Raw genomic sequence first — 21,748 nt, forward strand, 5'->3', positions numbered from 1 at the left:
AGCCCCAAGTTAAAAAACGTCACAGTGAAAAACATAAGTATTATGTTGTTGCTGCTGCTGCTAAGTCACTTCAGTCGTGTCCGACTCTGTGTGACCCCATAGACGGCAGCCCACCAGGCTCCCCCGTCCCTGGGATTCTCCAGGCAAGAACACTGGAGTGGGCTGCCATTTCCTTCTCCAATGTGTGAAAGTGAAAAGTGAAAGTGAAAAGTGAAAGCGAAGTCTCTCAGTCGTGTCTGACTTTTTGCAACCACATGGACTGCAGCCTACCAGGCTCCTCTGCCCATGGGATTTTCCAGGCAAGAGTACTGGAGTGGGTTGCCATTGCCTTCTCCGAAGTATGATGTTATGGCCATTTAAAAACCCACAAAATTATTTAATTCTGTATGTGATATATATATAATATATACATATATAATGATGCAGGAAGTAGATCTGCAAAGATATGTATCAAATTGATTACCTCTGGGGAGAAGAATCATGTTAGAGGGAAATAGTATAGTCTTTTGATTTACCTGTATTTTTTATACTACAAACATCATTAAGAATTTAAGTAATCTTTATTTCATAATTTTTTTAATGTTAAGAAAATCACCTTTCAATAACTTTCTAAGGAGGTCATTTAAGGCCCCACTCTATGGGTGAGGAAAGACAGCTCAGAAATAATGTCTGGCATGCCCCAAGTTAAACAATAGAGGTGAAAATTATTTCAGGCTGATCTGACTGCCTCCAGGCAAAATCGTTTCCTCAAGATCACAAGTAAAAATGATCTTGTATTTTGCGCTGGTCAAAACTTCTTTAGGGAGATACCTAGGTTGGAGACAGGTTTGGGAGCAATACATATTTGCCTAACTGAAACCATGTATGTATATTGAGGAAATTGTGGGTAAAAATCTGGGCAGGCCCAGAACAGAATCCTGAGAAATTCCAACCTTTAGTGGATGAACACAGTTAAAGGAACCCTATAAGAAAATCAAAGAAGCAATTGCTACATAATCAGGAGAAGGTGAAGTAAAGAACTCAAGCAGAAAGAACACTTCTAGGAGGAGGAAGGGGTCAACGGTGCCACATGTTGCAAAGAGGTCAAATACCAGGGCTTTGAGTTGTCATTTGGATTCGGTATCAAGATCATTCTATGACTTTGTCAAGAGTCTTGATACATAGTAGAGACAGAAATCAGAAGGCAGAGGCATGACAAATAAGGAAGATAGGAAGATTTAACAGTATGGCAGTTCCTCAAAAAATTTAAAAAAAGAAAAGCACATGATCCAGCAACCTAACTTCTAGGTATATAAGAATCCATCTGCCAAAGCAGGGGACATCAGAGACTCAAGATCCATCTATGGGTCAGGAAGTTCCCCTGGGGTAGGAAATGAAAACAGTCTCAAGTATTCTTGCCCGGAAAATCCCATGGACAGAGGACCTTGGTGGGCTACTCTACATGGGGTGGCAAAGAGTCAGACACTATTGAGCATGCACACACATACATATACACAAAAGAATTGAAAGTAGAGACAGATATTGGTATGTTCATGTTCATTGCAGCATTATTCACAACAGTCAAGAGGTGAAAGGAACCCAAATATCCATTAGAGAAGGACTGGATAAACAAAATATAGTATAGGCAAATAGTGGAATATTGGTGGTAGTGGTTTAGTCGATAAGTCATGTCCAACTCATGACCCCGTGGACTGTAGCCTGCCAAGCTCCTCTGTCCATGGGATTTCCCAGGCAAGAATACTGCAGTGTGTTGCCATTTCCTTCTTCAGGGGATTCTTCCCAACCCAGGGATCGAGCCCATGTCTGTCTCCTGCATTGACAAGAGGACTCCTTACCACTAGCGCCAGCTGGGAAGCCTGATGATTGTACAATAATGTGCAAACAATACCTCTGGGATATATGCTTTTAAAAATGCCAAAAATAGGACTTCCCTGGGGACAGTGGATAAGAATCTGCCTGCCAGTGCAGGGGACACGGGTTCCATCCCTGGTCCAGGAAGATTTTACATGCTGTGGAGCAACCAAGCTCGTGAACCACAACTTCTTAGCCCACGTGCTGCAACTACTGAAGCCTATGAGCCCTAGAGCCCATGCTCTGCAACAAGAAAAGTCACCGCAATGAGAAGCCCATAGACTGCAGCTAGAGAGTAGCCCCAACTCTCTATAACTAGGGAACGCCTGCACAAAGCAACAAAGACCCAGTGCAGCCAAAATTAAATAATTTTCTAAAAAATTTTAAACAATTGAAAGAAGTCAATGGTGACAACTTTTTCAAAAAGAAAAATAATAGGGCAGTAAAGTTGGAGGAGATTTTTTGAGATGGAGGAACCTTGAACATATTCACCAGCCTGGAAAGGATTTTTAGAGAAATAGTGATATACATCTACCACCCAGGTAAAAGGGACAAAATATTGAGCTAGCACATTAAAATCATCTGGAGATATTGAGCACTGTGCTTCCAGGAGTGAACCTGGGTCTTTGAGCAACAGATGGGCTTAATGTTTTATAATAACACTCACATACAGTAATATTTAAATTCTCTCAAAACCCATAGTATCTAAGCAATGTTAACCGCATCAATAATAACTTTTTCTTCAAAGTTTTTCTATAAGTATCTCGCTTTTTTAATCAAATTTCATATTGGTGACTCTATGGTGGAGTTTTTATTTGGTTTGATTTCAGTATGGCGGGGGTGGGGGAGGGAGCTTTCTTAGTGTTGTTTATTCACTTATTTTCACTTACTGCAAATTGACATTAAGTATGACTTTAGGTGAAATGGAAAATGTTTCCTTTTTTAATCATCCCCTAATTACTTTTTATTGTCTCTTTGAAAATAAGGTTAAGTAAAGCAGCGTATGATACCCTGAGAGCATGGTAGTTTCTAAAGTTCAGAAAGCAGTTCTTGCAATGTGTGGAGGTTTGCATAATTACTTAATTATTCTTGCAATCCACCCCCTCCCTCTTCCCCAACCAGCAAGGGAGGGTGGGAAGGACCGCCACGTAAAAACTGCAGCTCCTCATTTGCTTCTATGACCCAGGAACCTGGGAGAAGTACGCACACGAGCATTTCCTTTTATTTGAAGTTAGCAATGGTACGGGTGTTGCTCAACTGTCTTTATGTCCTTTGTCAAATATTGTTCCTACTGTCCCATAGATCCTTTTAATTAATGCCCCATCTTCTGAGAAAATTAACCAGTGAAATGCTCAGCATTGCAGAATCTGCACCTGTTTTTTATTCTTGTGGCTGAAGTTGAGAGAGACCATAGCTCATGAATAAGGAGCAGTTTCAGTTTTGCAATGCTTTATCTATATGAAACAGGCAACTATTCATGGGAAAGGAAGTTTTAAGACTTTTAGGTAAAAAAAAAACACTATTCAGATTCCAGGAAAATGCCCGTTTACTGAAGTTTTTTCTTTTTACAAAATGTCTGTAGTCAGGTTAGCATTTAGGTCATACTCCAAAGACCTTACATTAATTAGCCTTATGAAAAAGCAAGTTTATTCCTCATCTATCAGCCTGACAGTTTCTTCCACATAGAGCAATATTTTCTGTTTTTCTATGATTATCATTTAACCACAGAGGAGATGTTTCCTCATGTAAATGAACATTACTTAAGTATAGATTTCTATAACTTTTCTAAAATTTGCTTACACGTATAACTATATACATTAATTTTGTATGTGTACACACAAGTTATAGGCTATTACCATGATTTCAAGTGTAAGCTTTGTGAATAATTTTCTGTTCTCTGTAGAATTTATAAAGCATAATGACTGTGGTGTTTCACACTTCCTCTTTCAGTAGACTATCGCTTTGCAGAGGGGGAGAAAAAAAAAACGTGTCTAGAGAGGAGAGCAGAGCAGAGAACAGAGTTCTTTGAGGTGCTGTTAGCTTAATTCAATTCTCTAAGCAGCCCAACAAGCAACTGTGAATAAGACATAGAGGTAAGAAGAAAGTATTACTTATTATTTTTCATTTTATTTGGGTTGTTACTTATAGAACAACAATTTAAATACTGGCCAGATTACAAAGTAAGTTGAATTAAACCAGGTATCTCTCTCGAGTAAGTAGTCAATATTTCAAATGAAAATGCTTAGTAAATTTACAGTGTCTCCACTTCATACAATCTTTAAAAAGCTGGAAATTTTAAAAGTTCTCATTGACCGTTAAATTATTTTAACTGTAAGTTTGTACACAACTTACGCTAAAAGAATTTTTATATTAATGACAAATTTTGAGAACTTTTTTCTTCCCCAGCTCCGGTAAATTCTTAACATTTTAAAATTCTCCTACATATATTGGTTTGTTAATTTTGCATATTGTTAGTTGAACATTTTCTGGGGAAAAGATATCTTGCATTTGTTTACTCACTGTGAAAACGTATTATTTTAAAAGGACATTTCAGTGTTATTTTTCATATCCTCACATTACAGTGATATTTAAATACTTTAGAAAAGCAATTTGTAGTGTATATGATATGATCTAAAAAAACTAATTCATGTTTGTCTTAAGATCAGTTTACAGTTTAATGCTTAACAACAGAGCAAGAACTAAAACAAAGACCATTTGGATTTGTAATTGGAGATCAAACTAAGCTGAAACGGATCTCACTAGGAAATTCTAAAGTAATCTAAATACAATGTAATTTTTTTCCAATTGTTTGTCCCAATTAGAGTAATGTTTACACATATTAACATGAATGAATTGTTTTTAATACAATTGTATTCTTTATACAACAATTTTTAAATCTTCCTTTTAAAAGCAGTTGGTTTCTATGTACTTTGGCCAAAATCATTACAATTTATCTCAATACATCTTTAAAAAGAAAAATGCACTTATACACACACATATATATAACATATATATATATATTCAAATAATAATGCAAACGCTTACTTGACTTGGTTTGCTTTTTCAGTTAAAATAATTGCATGGCTTCCAAAAGAGAAAGTCTACATTGTTCAATCAATTAATGGATTTAATTTTTACTATTTTGGTAAACAGTACTTTCATACTGGTTCTACTACATTACCTGGAAAAAAGCTTTTTTAAAAAAACTATTTTCAACTATTTTCATGTAACAAGAGTGGCTGTCTTTTGATTATTAGGAGGGAAAAAAAAGAAGCAAAAACAGATTGATAGTGTTATAAACTCAGGAAGTAAACTGTTGACTAAAGTTTGCCGTTCACTAATTAACATTTTAAAATTAAGCTGACAGTTGTGAGAAAACCATTAAAATTATGCACGTTCATCTTTATGTGTCACACATCAATTAAATACAGCTACTTCCATAGAACTTCATTATGTTATTTGCAACAATATCATTTTTAATGTCTTTCTCTATTCAAAACAAATGATGGAAATATTTTTAAATGTCCAGAATTTTAAGTATGAGATATTTTGACATCATGAATTATTAAGTTCTGTGTGTATGCTATACATAGTGTGGTGTTACACTGAATAACTGATGACAACAAACAGAAAACATAATCCAAGGAAATTAGACTCTAAGTTGATCACTGCTGTAATTCAGAACGCAAATGAGGGCTAAATAAATAGAGAAAATGCTATCTTGCTAGCAAGACAGATGTATTGATGTTGTTGTTGTTGAGAATTATTAAAGTCTCTGAACAAACAGCCTAGTCCTAGATTATGGAAAATAAGCTTAGAGTATTTTCTGCCTTTGAGAAAATTATACCTACAGAAAAAAAAAATAGTGCCTCTCTGGCTGTGTTTGCATAAGTCATGCAGATAGTTGAAGGGGATATTCTTGGCATTCTTAGGAAAACAGCTGGATGCACTGCACAGGCTTTTTTTGTCATTAACTTTAAAAAAATATTTATGTATTTATTTATTTAGATTGCGCTGGGTCTTAGTTTCAGCATGTGGGATCTTTTTTCTTTAGTTGCGGCACGTGGGATCTAATTCTCTGACCAGGGATTGAACCCAGGGTCGCCTGCACTGGGAACATGGAGTCCTAGCCATTGGGCCACCAGGGAATTTCCACGACATAGACTTTTTATTTCACACACTATCATTGCATAAAACATTCAGACTTTGCCCCCACATCCAAAGTCACAAAGAATCGGACATGACTTGGCAACCGACCATTGAACAACCACATCCAAAATTTTAAAGTGAAAGTAGATATCATACTGTGAATAATTCATTGCTGGGAAACATAAAATTTTGACTTTTGAACTACAGACACATATTTTACTATGTTTCATTAGAATTATATTCATGTGACATACTATCTAAGGCATCAGTTTTCACTGAGTCTAATAAAAGTTAAAGCTGAATGTCTGCTGTGTGGCATTGTGAAATTTTATATCTGTCTTAACAAGACACAGTTGACTATGTGACCTGTGGGTGATATTGCTGAGGACCTGTCAGCCGACTGAGACCCAGGGTTGACCCAGCTAATCTCATAACTCCCTGGCTATAGCTCTCTTTCACGGTATGAACTTCCCAAAACTGCCCACCTGTAGAAGAGAACGACTTGCTAACAGAAGATGCTATCCCACCCTGACCAATATATCATCTTTCATATAAAAATTTTACCTTGAAACAACATTATCTGTTTCTGATATAGATAACTGGATTTCCAAAAGGACAGAAATATTTCTTTGTTGTTTGTTTTGCTTTCCCTTCTTTGGGCCATTTCCCCATTTGCAAAAAAAAAAGAGAAATAGACACAAGAAAGTTTGTTGCCTGAAAGAGAGTATGGTTTAAGTGCAAACTAAGAAGATGGCATATTTTAAATTCAGAAACAAAAATTCTCTAAATCTAGGTATTATGAGTCAGCCTTTTAAAAGCAAATTTGTATCCACCTACATCTGTTGATCTTCTATTTATTTTTAACATATATGATTTCCAGATAAGCATCACATGTAGTATATTCATATTTATTTTGTTAATAAAACTGTGTGCTAAATAAGTTGGAAAATTCTTGATTTCCCAAAAATATGCACTGTGGTTGTCAGTATACGCTATCTGTGAGATAGAATGTGTATCTCATTTCCATACAAGAAATCATATATCTGCAGATATAAAAAATAAGGGCAAGTCCTTTCATATTTCTGAATACTCCCACTTAAAACGATATATTAAATGCAGTTGACTGTACATGTCTGCACTGCAGTGTAGAAAATAAAGACACCACTAATTTATTGTAAGTCAACTATTACGTCAATAAATTTTTTTAAAACACTGCTAATTTAAAAATTTTTTTAAATGCAAATTATTTGTTGTTTGAGCATTATTGTTGTATTTCCAACACTTACCTGACATCACTGATAATTTTCATCATTTTACATGAACTAAAATCAGGCAGTTATATTTGATGTCTTCCAAATTGCTTCCAGTTTTATTTTTTCATTATTCTATGCATATACAAGAAATAATTTTTAATGTTTCAGTATTATTGAGGAAAATGCTAAATTTGTATTTTAAAACCCAAATTTAAAGAAAAATATTCGACTTTACAGATATTTCATTGTAACCTTTAGTTTTTTATGTATGTAGTTGTTACCACATTCTCAGACTTCTTCTTTTTGATATAAGTAGTAATATGATCTTCAGAAACATCACCAGTTTGTTCTGATTTTGAAAAAAAAAAATAGAATTTTTCTTTAAGTATACCTTAGTTAAATTTAGTTTCACTTTTCATAAGAAAAAATTTAAGCAGATGCATTTATTCTTTTCCTGTGCTAGTGAACAAATCTGAATTAGAGAAGAGATAAAAACATTCTCAGTGCAATAAGGCGGCTTTCTCAGTAAGATAAAATCACATATCTGATGGCAATGGACTTTTCCAAATGCTCACTAGATACACCTATTATACTTCATTTACTTAAAATGTATTTATTTAGAAATAATTTCAAGCTCAAAAAATGTTATAAAAATAAAAGCAGTATACTGAACTCTCTTATTCCCTTACCCAGGTTTGCTTAATCTTAATATTTTACCCCATTTGCTTATAATCTGTTCTCATTCTTTCCATCTTTCTATGTCTATTTTTTTCTTTCTGAACCACTTGAGGGCAAGTGACAAACAGCATGGCCGTTACTGTACTGTGTAATGACTAAAAATAGTTTCTTAGTTAGCAGTTACATATAATTATCTGCTTCACAAATTTACATGGATACAATATTTTAATCTCATATTTGTCCATATTCCAATTTTACTGCTTATCTAATAATACCTTTTATGATATTTCTCCTTCCAGTAAAGAATTCAGTCTAATGTCACCTATCACATTTAGTTGTAGTATCTCTTTAGCCTTCCTTAATTTGGAGCATTTCAACAACATTTCTTTGTATGGAATTGCAAATTTTAAAGAATACAGTTTATGCGCATACTGTTTTTTCTTTTCAACAGAGAGTTCCTCATTTTATACATTTGACATTTTTTTCGTGATTACCTTGTGGTCATGCATTTTTTGCTAGAATACGGCGCCTACAGGTGCAATCAGCGTCTAGAGGCATGTGGCGCTCCTCTGTGCCACAAACAGGGTGTTCATTTGGGCTGTCTAATCGAGGTGTTGCCTAATTTCTCCATTTCATAAGGACGGCTCCGCATGTGGGTTTAGCATTAGCCAGTGCTATCCGATGCAATCTGTACTAAAATGGTTTCCAAATGATGATTTTTCAACTCAGCACTTCCTGAACATTTGCATCGGTCTTGCACATTCTACTGTAAGCAAAAGAACTCTCTTTTCTCCCACTTACTTGATTATTAATTTATGTTTATCTCTCACTGGTGTGAACTCATGGATTTCTGTACTTTCAATGGCTATAATTCATTGCTGCCTTAATAATTTTGTGGCTCAAATGGTCCACATTTAGCCAATGGAGCCCTCTCTTTCTGATTTCTGATGCCTTGCAACATGCCCTCATCATTTGAGTAAGTATTCTCTTACTCTTTTGTATAAGATGTTCTAGGTTGATCTAGTACCCATCCTGTATCACCCCTGAAATCATTCATTTCCCGTTTCCTTTAGTGGGGAATAGTGTTAGAAGCTAAGATTTGGACGTTTAGTATACTCACTGCCACTGCAATATCTTTGTTTCTTGACTCTTTCTGGAGAAATATATTATTGCATATACTTACGTAGAGACATAAACACACAAATATGCATTCACAAGCCATAGGCATTCATGAATAAAAACATTTGTATAGCCACACCTCTGATTTAGACATCATGAGTTGATCTGATAGCTCTAATTCTAGCCTATTCCTAGAGGGCTCTTTCTTGCCCACCACAATTCCATATTTTTGTGCTCCTTCTTCTGCAATGTGAGCCCCTGATCCTAACAATATCAATATACTTACTCATTTGCTCAATTCTATGAAACATCTAAAATAATCTTTAAATTGTTTTACCCAAATCACTACTACAATAAGCAGACCTACTGAAATAGAGGGCAGAGTTTGTGTGCATGTCTCTCCCCCACACTCATACCCCACCAAATACTGTAGTTGTAAATTATTAGATGAATACATTTTCCTTCCTTCCTCTCTCATTCCATTCCTCACTTTCTCTTCTTTTTTCTTTCTATTCAGGTTATCATAATATTTATTTAAAATACAATTAGATTATTTGTTTCAATTTGTTTCTGGCTTTAGGATTTTTCTCCTTTGCATTATTATTGCTTTAGTGTTTTTTTTTTTCTTAGTTTATTTAATCTTTTTTAAGTCATGAAGAAGAATTGCTATTTGCTTGGGGCCAATTCTATTAAACAAACCTGATACAACCTAACTGAAATTTTATGACACAATTCAGAAATATTTGTTTGAGTTATTAGCTGAACTTTTCCTTTATATTTCAATTTTATGCAGTCTACATTTGGTCTAAATTCAGTTACTTTCTTGGGTATTCCAAAAAATGATCGTTTCAAATGAGAAAGGAGATAGATATCTGTGGTACTTGGCAAACTTTATGTTTTTATCATTCCAGAGATTTTCTAAAAGTTAATTGTGCAAATATCATCACATTTACAATAAATAATTAGATAAGGAAAGTAAGATAAGAAGTAACCATGAATTTGTATAGTCCATAAGCACTGGAAAAAATTCTCACCCTTCCATATAAGTTATTCTATAATGTTCCTGCTCCCAGGCCTCCCCCATATTCTACTCCAGTGCTTATAACTATGAATACATCCTAATATTTGTGGTGACAAGAGAAAGTGGATCGATGTCAAAAGATTCATTTTCAATTTCAATTGTCACTTACTGACTGTGGATCTTATATAAGTTACTTGTCTTCCCTCTCCAGAAACCTAACCCATACAGTTCAATTTTTAAAAATCCACACCTCCTTAACATCTGCCAACTTCTGGATTCATAGCTCAAAGTTATTATTAAAGCTCTTCATTCAGATGTTAACAGACATGTCAAAGTCAACATGTCCAAAAAGAAAAAAAATTCTACTTATCCCCTACTTTTCATTTCTCCATCCCCAATCTTCTTTGCTCAGTAAATGGCACCATCTTATACTTAGTCATATAGGTCAAAGGCATCATTAATTTTTCTCTTTGCTTCATTTATACCCTAATTATGAGCAAGTCTATTAATATATTTTTCCAAAATAAATCAGAACACTGATCAGGCTCACCCCTTCTGCCATCTTGAGTATCATGTGAGACACTGTCTCTGTACTTGTTGTATCCTCCTAAGACATTTCTCTTTTTCTACTCATGCATCCCAGTGCCAGCATGTCTCTTTAAAACATAAATGGAATCATATAACTCGCTGCTTGAAATTCTTCAGTGGCTTCCTATTTTAAGTATGATAAAATTGAAATTCTTCATTTCTTGTTGTCTACCTACATCTTCGCCCTCAAATCCGCTCTGTCTTCCCTTCATTCACTATGTTCTGACTCCACACATTATTTTGCTCCTAGGGTATCTTAATTTTGCACATACTTTTCCTTCTCTTTTCTTAGCAAGCTCTTCCCACACATATTATTATGACACAAGCATTCTTTATTCAGATCTCTGCTCAAATGTTCCTCCAAAAAGATGTCTTCCATAACCAACTACATATTTTATTGTAGAGTTCCTACTCCAGTCATTCTCTGTTTTTTAATATCATTTACATTTTGTTCACTTTTTGATAAAAATGTTATTGGAGTAGAGTCGCCCCTCAGGGCTGCAGTCTCCTCCACTGTACAGCAAAGTGAATCAGCCATATGCACACACATACCCCCTCATTTCCAGATTTCCTTCCCGTCTGGGTCACCACAGGGCGCGGAGCAGAGCTCCCTGCGCTACACAGCAGGTTCTCGTTAGTTACTTGTTTTATACACACGTGCTCACGCGGGCTCAGCTCCTAAGTCATGTCCAACTCTGTGCAACCCCATGGACTGTAGCCCGCCAGGCTCCTCTGCTCACAAGATTTCCCAGGCGAGAGTAATGGAATGGGTTGCCCTTTCCTTCTCCAGGGGTTCTTCCTGACTCAAGGATCAAACCTGTATCTCCTGCATTAGCAGGCAGATTCTTTACCACTAAGCCACCAAGGAAGCCCTGTTTTATACATAGCAGTCTATGTGTGTGTGTGTGTGTGTGTGTGTGTGTGTGTGTGTGTATTATATATGTATACTTATGTGTGTGTATCCCAATGATATTTAATACCAAATAAAATTTTAGTCTTTTTTTTTTTTTACTCAATTATTTACTGTCCATCCCCCCCATTAGAATATAAGTTCCATGAGGGCAGGGATTTGGTCTGTTTTGTTCTTGTTATATCTACAGGATCTCAAACACTGCCTGGAATATAGTATGTGCTAAAATAAATTATTAAGCAAAATGTTTCAACATGTCTAAGCCTCATGTACAAATAAAACAGGCCTAATGAAAAGAACAGCTATCTCCCAAGATGGTCTGGAGAAGGCCATGGTTACGGCAGGACTCTGAACTGTCACGCAGTTGTCAGGTGGGGATACTTCTGTTAGCATGGAGGGAAAGGAACTGAAACCAGAAAGTGGTCCCTGGAGACAACAAATGGACCAAGAGGTTCTCTTTTTCGGTGTGTGCTGGCGTTTTTCCACTGAGCTAAAAAGAGATGAGTTCCCCGTGGCCGCCACTAGCCTCTTAGAATATGGAGGGGCAATTTCTGTGCATTGCTGCCCCACTGTGTCTACACTTTTTCTGTCCCTGCCCTCAACACCAAGAAAAACACCTGCCCATTCTTCTTTGGGCTTCCCAGGTGGCGCTAGCAGTAAAGACCCCGCCTACCAATGCAGAAGACATGAGGGATGTGGGTTCGATCCCTGGGTCCGGAAGATCGCTGCAGAAGGAACCCACTCCAGTATTCTTGCTTGGGAAGTCCCATGGAGAGACGATCCTGGTGGGCTACAGTCCATAGGGTGGCAAAGAGTTGCACGTGACTGAAGCAGCTTAGCATGCATGTTCTTCTCTGCAGTCAGGGTTCATTGCTTTCTTCAAGCCAGAATAGAGCAGTCTCCTTCCAGAATCCTTTCCTGACAAACCACCTTCATGGCTATGCATATAGTTCCACATTGTTTTGCAAATGTTTTCTGGATCTATTTTTGGTGTCGAAGTGGATTATAAAGCTGCTCTAGGAAAATTGTTTTTGGCTTTTGTTTGGTTTGGGTTTTGGTCTGTGCAAAATGTCAAGATTAAAGTTATAAACATACAACTTGGTTCTTGAGACTTTTAGGCCCCAAGAATAGTGGTGGTGATGATGATGATAATAGCTTTATTATACTCTTGGCATCAGTTTTTAGTACCATTGCATGTGACATGGTATGTCACTTTTTAGTACTATTTTTTAGTACCATTTAAAAATATTATTGTATGTCAAAGGCTTCCCACGAGTAATTTAATACCTCACCCATCCTGTGAAATATGTACTATTTTACAGATTTAAGAGAAAAAGGGAGAGAGGTTCAGAGAGAGGCAACTTGATAATGGTAATGTAACTGATCTTGGTGTGTTTTTCTCTAAGCTGGATCTTTATCATCGTATTATATTGCTTCCAGTATATATTTATTGAGAAACAAGATAGGCAAAGCTGTGGTTTAGATACTATTAGAAATTTATAGATTTACATGATACAACCCCTGCCTCAGAAATCTTACCATCTAGTAGAAGAAATATTAAAAGAAATGGATTTTGAGACACAATATGAAAAATATAAGGTATTACCCAAGACGTCAAAATAATTGAAAGCTATACTTCTGGGTGAAGTGATGGCACAAGGCTTAGTAAAAGAAGCAATTTTAAAATTGAACCATCAACATTTTATTACATGAAAAAGATAAATTTGGAGGAAATTTCAAAGAACTAAAATTTTAAAATTTCAAAGAACTAAAAATATTAATATTTTATGAATTATGATTTATAAAAATGAATTTAATATTGTCCCCTTTTTCCCATTTTATGGGCCTCACCACAGGAGGTATTTGGTGTCCCTGACTTTGTGGTTCTTCTCAGAAAGTGGGTTATGTGAGGAGAAGAGTTTAATTCTTGGGAGAAGACTGCTTTCATTTTGAAGTGTGTTTATTCACGTGTTCATACATCGAGCATCATGCTTTGAGCACTGTTCTAGATGCTGAGGGAACAGTGATGGACAAGACCAAGTTTCCACCCTCAAGGAGCTGAACTTATAATCTAGTGGGGAAAGACAATGTGTACACCAGTAGCCAAGTAAATTTTTTAAAAGGGAATTTCAGATAATGATAGCAGCATGAAGAAAATTCAGCAAAGCAGGACAAAAAGACAGCTGGCCTCCTGAGGTGACCTCTCTGAAAGCATAATACTTAAGCTAAGTCTTGAAAGCTGAGAAGACCAAGGCACCATGGACTCTGGGAAGAGTAACCTGGGAAGATTGAGGGGCAAGTGCAGAGACAGGAATGAGCTCAGCATATCTAAGAAGTAGAAAGGAGGAGTCTGGTCCTTTGAGGGAAATGGGGCATAAAGCTAAGGAGGTGAGGTTGACAAAGGGCCAGGTCACCTATGTTAGAAGTCAAGGAAAAGAGTTGTCCAAAGTGGGCAAATATTTGCAAGGATGTGTGCACGTGTGGATGGGGTGGAGGAATACAATGAATGATTCATTCATTATCTGTGTTTAACACAGGCCAGGGAGTAAACTGTTGTTTGAAGAGAAGCAGGAATTGCTACATAGGTCAAAAGTTTTTTAGGAGATAAATTATTATATTTAGATAAATTTAAGATAAGCTCAGTTTTACCTTCAGAGGTTAACTACATTTTCTTGCCTTTTCATTTCCATAATAGGTGTGAGTCTGATAAAAGTGAAAAGGTCTCAAATATTATTTAAATTTATCAACTTGAGATTTTTCAGTGAAATTGCTGTGGATTAATTAACCCCAATCATGGCCACTGAAAATACATTCACTGATGTCTGGTAATGGGGTCATAAGGCACTTCATTTCTGCATTGATATGAAGCAGAAAAGACAAGAGAAAAGGCTACATTAGAGTCTCTAGAGACAACAGATGTTCCTTTGTTTATTCTTCCTAAATCTCAATGTCAATGATCATAGGGACCCTTGGGATATCAACCTGTTCCTCTTATAAGTAGCAGTAACTTATACACTGCATTTTCCATGGTAATTATGAATTCCCTCTGGTTTATTTTTCTCATCTCAAGAGCTTTAAATGACCCAATTATTACTGACACTTATTATTACTACTATTATTATTATTAAAAACTTTTTGAGGGAGTTTGGAAGTGGGGTATGATTTGGGAAGGGAATATAAGCTAATTTACTGAGAAAGAGATATTCTTTTTTTTAAAAAAATGGAGTAAGCAGACTCAATATCTAAGAGCAAATGTCCTCCCCCTAACACTTAAAAAGTGAATTGCAACTAGTATGGCTGTTTCTATGTCTGATTTGGGTTAAGAGCCTAAAAAGAAAAAAAAAAAATCTACTGTGACCTTGGTCTGTGTATGTGTTAGAAGACTGGCCATGGGTGGTGTGGAGAGGAGCACAATGATAATTTCCCCAAGGCAGGCAGACATGATATTGTAGGAGTCAGAAGCTAACTTTTACATGCTCCTGACAGTATCTAAGTAGAAAATCATCATGCTACTGGGACTGGGAATTGTGGAGGGTGCAAATGACTTACGTGCTACTAAGCAATGCATTCCATCCTATCACGTACATTTGTGGGCATGATGATTCACCATGCTGTCGGATTAATGCAAAGTGTGAGATGGTGTGTGATTTCTAAGTGCTGGTGCGTGAGAAAATAAATATATGCGTATCCACAGTGTGTGAATGTTAAAGAGACCAGTCCTGAAACATGAAGCCGCTCTCTGACCTGTTGCTTACTATAGCTGGGTAACTTAACCAAGAAGCAAATCTACTGTGGGAGTTAACGGGATTTCTGCCACAGAGCAGTACACATTTATTGACATGAACTAGGTTCAGGAGGGGATCACAGAAAAAGCATGTGGGTTTGGGGCGTGACTCTATTTAGTTAACTTGGGGCTGATAATTTCTCCAGCATTGGATACTAAGAATGCCTTCTCCTGGCCAAGCAGACTCTCCTGCCTTATTTGGCTTTGTTCTTCTGATGGTGACCCATCCTGTTGGAAAAGAATCTCTTTCAAAAGTGTAAATGTTCCTCTTTCTGTGGGTGACATCATCATTCCTGTGGCCCAAGTCTTTGTTACTAAATAGTACTTAGCAACATATAATCATTATTTTCTCCTCAGAGTTCTGAGCCTGTTTGTTCTGATGAAGTTGAGAGATATGCTTTTTTTTTTCTCCCCCCAGGAGGTAGGAGTAAAATCTGAAAAAGAGGAAGTTATGTCTGAAAGGATCTCTTGACTTGTGTTACTTAAAAGAAGCAAGTAGACAGCTAAATTTTTGTACTGTGGTAACAGCTTTGACTGGGTTTTTTAAAAAAAATCATAATTTCATGTAGGTCTCCAAAGGAAGTGGTTTCTACGCAACTGTGCACATAAACTGTTCTTTAAAGTGGTAGAGAGATGCCTTTTGCTTGGCTTGGCTTGTCCTTCTTATGATTTCCCTTGTAAAGTGGGTAGGGAAAGCTGGACAAAAGAAAGCTGCTCACTGGCCAATTAAGGAAGATGTTTCTAAAGTGCCTGTTTATCATCCAAGGAAGATCTGGTGGTCCCTTTTAATTACATCCTACCTGTCTGTTTAAAAAAAACTGTAGGGAATCTGTCTTTTCATCTTGTAGAAAATTGCTGTAAATTTCTTAAGATTGTAGTTTGAGTCTAATCCTCATATTTTGAAGACTTGAAGTCTAACATGAGCTTATTCTTTAAATATTCTAGATTTTTAAATCTGTAATTGCCATCCACTTAAAATAATAATAGTGGTTATAAGTTATCAAATGCTTGATCCATGTTAGGTTAATTATCATGAAGTCATTCATGAGCACATTTTTATGAGGTAGGCATTTTAAGTTCACAGGAAACTGAGACTTGCAGAGATTGTCCAGAACCTCGAGTCTAATAACAGACTCCAAAGACTGTCTTTATCTCACAGGAGTCAAGGTCATGGGCAGAACAGCATTTTTGAAAAATTACCCCTGTGCTTTTTGACCTGATTCTTCTAAAGAATGTGGTACACACACAGGTCATTGCACGAGGTGGGGGAGAAGGCGATGCCTCGCTTCAGAAGTATTCAACAACACAAGCTAAAGGGCAAGGTGGCAGCAGCCGGACTGTTGCCAATGGAAACTGGCCCATGTGTCATATTTGGCATGTGCGTACCTGTTGTCAATAACCCCAAAGTGTTTCCCCTTTAGTCACCCAGTTCATTAGTCATAAAAGAGGCAGGCTTACTTCAGTTGCCTTCTTCTTCCATCATGGTAAGGAAAAATATCTAAAACTGTGCGAAGTATCATCCAAGGACTCCATTTTTCCTCATAGTCAATTTGTCTGCACCCCATAAATTGGATATTTGGTGCCAGATATGCCCTTTTCCACAAGTTCAAGTCTAATCTGTTAACACTTCCCAGGGCCCATGTAGAATTCTAAGTATTTAGGAACCCTGACAAACTATTTACAGCTTCTTCCAACATAGACCTACCAGTATATTGTAAAAATAAACAGACTTCAAAGTCATCACAAGGAGAAAAACTGTTCTGGCGAAGTCTGTAATTTAGAGTATCTTTAGAGAAGAGACTTTATGAAAAGAGAGACTCAGAGTGGCCAGCCTCTTTTACACAGTTACCTTTTTCTTTATTTAATTGTAAAGACTAAATGACAGGTAGGAAAATGCTTTTGCAGGACGTGGGCGTCTGGAAGCCATAGAAGGAATAAGTGCGCATGGGAATAAGCCTGTAGGTAGGAGTTAGACACTGCTGCTCTATTGCTAGTCTAGAATGATCATGCATAAACATCTTTATGATGGCACCTGAACAGAATTAATAAAACACTATTAAAGGTACTTGATACATTATTTAAAATAAGCACACATTACTTTTTATATCCAGGAATAGAAAAAAATTTTTACATCAGGAACAAGGATTAAAAAAAAAAAAAGCCTGTAATTTTGACAAAATAAAAGATAGCACAAGTGGATTTTCATATGTTAATTCAAAAGCTGACATACTATACTCTGAAAGTGTGCGAGAAATGCTCGCTTTGTCTGTAGATGTCAGTCTTAAAAGATCAAACCCAGGAAGCGAATGAAAATAAACAGCAAAGAGCAGAGCAAGGGCAGAACAATAATGATAAGTCACAGATTTCTTCAAACCCTGCCCTCAGGGGCTGTGTGGTGGACACCCTGCATCGTAACAGAAGTGAAGTCACTGTTGCATGCAAAAACAGTAACAGAATTCTGTCTTTCAAATGAGGAGGAATTCGGGCAGTGTAGACATGTAGTTTATACACTATGATGACTCTCACAAGGCTATGAGTCCAGATGTTTGAATTCAATGAAATAAAGGGGGGTGAGTCATAAAAATAATAATTGTCTATCTTTGGAATTTAGAGTCCCTTGTTCACATTCTTTTTTCTCTTTCACTACACTTTGCAAATTTGTATTGTTTTCCTGTGTGTGTTAGTCGCTCAGCTGTGTCCGACTCTTTGTGACCCCATGAACCGTAGCCTGCCAGGCTCCTCTGTCCATGGGATTCTCCAGGCAAGACTACTGGAGTGGATTGCCATTCCCTTCTCCAAGGGATCTTCCCGCCCAGGGGTCAAACCCAGGTCTTCTGCATTGCAGGTAGATTCTTTACCATCTGATCTATCAGAGAGGCTCCATTGTTTACCTACCTGATTATAATTATTCACTATTTCATATCTATTGCTCCAGTGGGACTGTATGTTTCAAGAGGCTTGGGGTCTAGTGTTGCTCACCCTGTAGCCTCAGATTCCAGGAAAGGCAGAATTATGTCAGGTTCTAAGTGACTATTCGTGGACCAGGTAGGGAAGCTGACAGCAAAAAGGGTGAAAGTGCCCCAGTTACTGGTGAGCTGGTGGCCTACAGCTAGAGAAGTTTGAAAAGGGAAAAGAATGTTTAACACTGTCCAAAAATATGTGAATTACTGCGAAGGCTAGAGGGGATCAGGTCCTGTTAGCAATTACGCATTGCTAAGCCTCTGGCAGAAATAAGGGCATTTGAGGCCACCAGGTGTGACCAGGAGGGTCCTTTGGGCTGACTGCACATTCACAAAGATGGTACACTATGACTAATAACATTACCTGCAAATGAGATTCAGATGAGAAATGTCCTGTTATTTATTTGTCTTTATGATTTAACCATGTTAGTTGGTGAGTGAATTCATAAAATATACTAAAATTTGCCAGACCTTCTATTTCTAAAAAAACCTCACATATATAATCATACATACATATATTTTCTTATATATGCATATACATATCTATATGTATTCTAGAACATATATATAGAGAGATATAATTATATTTTCTGTAATCTGATATAAATAAATCCCAAAGTGGATCAGGATACTCTGAAGCTTTGATACCATTCTCAATTGTGCTCATGATCACAATTTCTTAGAAAGTAACAAGAGTATAGAGTTTTAAGCAAACAGCAACCTAAGCATTACAGAACATGTAAGATTATCCTCTGTGTGGGCTTGATTGTTTCTCTAGCTAGTTTTTAAGCCCAGACTTCACTGATGCTTATCTGGTATAAACTGTAGCCTGTTTTGATTGCCTGAGAAGCACCTCATCCAACCAGGTACACAACAAAAGTGCCCCATCACCTTACTCCCTCACAACTAGTCTGACTCCTGCATTTCTACGTGTGTATGGGCACCTGTTTACCCAAAAACCTAACTGGACTTGAGACAGAGCTTCCTGCAGATAACATTGTTTCTCTTGTGCCAACTAAACTTGCCAACCGGAGGAGCCAGAGCAGGTCCATGCATCGCCGCTGATTCTGAGTAATTTCTTCGCATAAGCTCTAGCTCTGAAGTAGGAAAACTTGACTGCACAGAGGAATCATCTGAGGAACTTACAAGAAAATACCAATGCCATGCCTAGGAATCCTGATTTCATTGCAGCCCAGAAATAGACGGTTGTACTCTATGGCTCCGAAATGTGGCTGAAGTCAAGAGCCACCGCCCTGGTTTCGGTCTCCTTTCTAGGATGGGCTCATAAATACCGTCTCACATGTCTCTCTTGAGGGTTCAAAGAGGTAGCGTGGGTAACAGGAGTTCCCTAACATCTCTGAATGCACCAGTTTCCCTTCTTCCTTTATTTCAGGAGGGTAAATAGACCGGGAAGGATGAGGGATTGGGGAGTCTGGGAAAGTGAGGAGGAGGGATCTTTTCCATAGAGCCCTCCAGTTCTGCCAATTAGCAGTTCATTAGGGTTAACAAGCTATCCTTTTGTCAAAGCAAACACTTTTGAAGGATTAAGCCTCATTCTCGCCTTAGTGTGAATGACTTTAATCAGATAATCTCCTATCACCTAGTTGGGAATTTGTTGTTAAAGGTCTGGGGGAAGCTTGAAGAGAGTTGCTGGGGCAGCCGGGTGTTCCCTCAGGGCAGGGTGAGGAAGTCTGGCTGTCTGCAGCCCCGGGGTCTGGGAACTAGACTTGACACTGTTGACTTTACATAATGGCAGCATGAAAAATAAGAAAAACAAACTTCTCCCCACTGTTGCTATAGTGTAATGATTTGTTAAAAGTGGTTGTAGCATCAAGCTGTTTGTCTAATGGCCCTTCAAGACTTTCTGTGTCTTTCTTTCTGCCATCAAACACTTAACACATATGTGCCAGGTAATCTTACCATTTGAAGCTGCTTGGGAGTCTACCAGGATCGAGGCTTTGCCCAGCTCTGTCCTGCTTGCCATCCGCTTAGCACATGGGTTTAATTGAACCATTCACTTGCTACATTCTTTTTCCAAATGTGTAGGTTGCCCCCCCCCCCATATGTCTTCCCCCATACTAGACTAGATTGTGAACACCATGAAGCTGTCTTCATAATTTCTGTATTTGCAGTGCAAGTGTAACTCTTGGTGAGTGGTGCTCAATAAATATTTTTAAACGAATCAAGAAGCAGCAGGGAGCACCCTGATGTATACATGAAGACATTAGAATTAATTTATGACTGTCCTGCTTAGTTCCCACACTACTGGACAAGGCAACGAGGGAAGAAGAGAAAAAAAAAAAGATGTGTATACGATACTCCCACCATTTTCATGTGACAAAAGTTCTCCTTCAGAGGTCCCTTCAGGACATTGCTTGAGACATGGTTTGAAAGTAATTTCTGGAAACAGAAAAGGAAGAAGGAATAACAGATGCCGAAAAGATTCAGAAAGAGAAAACCCATTCAAAGGAGTGAAAAGAGAGAAGGATGTGGAATATCATAGTAACCAAAAGAAAGGAACTTCAGAAATAAATGAGTAGATAGATACAGTGGGCATCTGGGAAAAGAAAAATCAATCTTGCTATTGATGTTTAAATATTTTTTTTTTTTTTTGCATTTAGGAACAAATAATGCAATGGCCACATTTTCTCCAGATGCTTTTATTCTACATGGAACAGAATTAAAATGTAGAAATATTTGGATTACAGTCCATGAGATAAGTACAGTGTAACATTGGCACTGTTAGATCTAATAGATGCTATTTTAAAATGATTGCAAGAGGATTCTCTGCTTACCCACAGTACCTCATTTTATGAGATGGTAGAAAATATTTCATAATATTACACTAATTATATAAGTATATACTTATTTAATAAGTATATATTATATACTATATTATAACATAGTATAGGTAATGTGTCCACTTTGACATTCTGGCTACCAGTGTCATGCTTATTTTTATAACTTTTTTATTTATTAAAAGACCATTATTATATATTTTCTTTTCCCTAATGACAGTCTGTATTAGGAGACATGTGTATATCCCAATACACCTTAGACACCTGACTTCAGGATCTGGAATGTAGGCTCAGAAATGCTGCATTATGGGACAGGAGGCTTGACCCCCCTGGTAACTATGAGGTTTTGGTCAAGGGTCAGTTCTCCAGCCTTTGTTACCTTATATGATAACTGAGGATTATAATGAATGTGAATGACATGTGAGATTTTTTTTATAAGGTTATATGATGAGGTGAAGTGGGAAAAAAGGAGAGCACAAAATTGCATTTGTAACACAATATCAACTGTTTTAAAAAATGTGTTGAGGAAAACCTGGAAAGAAAGAAACTGTAATAGTAACAGTAACAATTTCTGGGAACTGGAATCACTGCTGATTTTATGAAAATGTTCTTTCTTCAGTAATTTTGAGTTTTCTAT

General features: G+C 37.1%; 1 protein-coding gene across 2 annotated transcripts in view; it reads left to right on the top strand.

Moving 5' to 3' along the window:
* The first annotated feature begins 3,801 nt into the window (after positions 1-3,801).
* MBNL1 (muscleblind like splicing regulator 1) overlaps positions 3,802-21,748 on the top strand; it is a 209,834-nt gene continuing 191,887 nt past the window's right edge. The window contains exon 1 of one of the 2 annotated variants that reach the window (XM_061168162.1): positions 3,802-3,944. The gene's annotated coding sequence lies outside the window, so the exon portion shown is untranslated. The remainder of the gene's footprint in view (positions 3,945-21,748) is intronic. The other variant, XM_061168142.1, reaches the window with a different exon arrangement.

The sequence above is a fragment of the Dama dama genome, chromosome 19 (genome assembly GCF_033118175.1).
Source record: "Dama dama isolate Ldn47 chromosome 19, ASM3311817v1, whole genome shotgun sequence".
Taxonomy (NCBI): domain Eukaryota; kingdom Metazoa; phylum Chordata; class Mammalia; order Artiodactyla; family Cervidae; genus Dama; species Dama dama.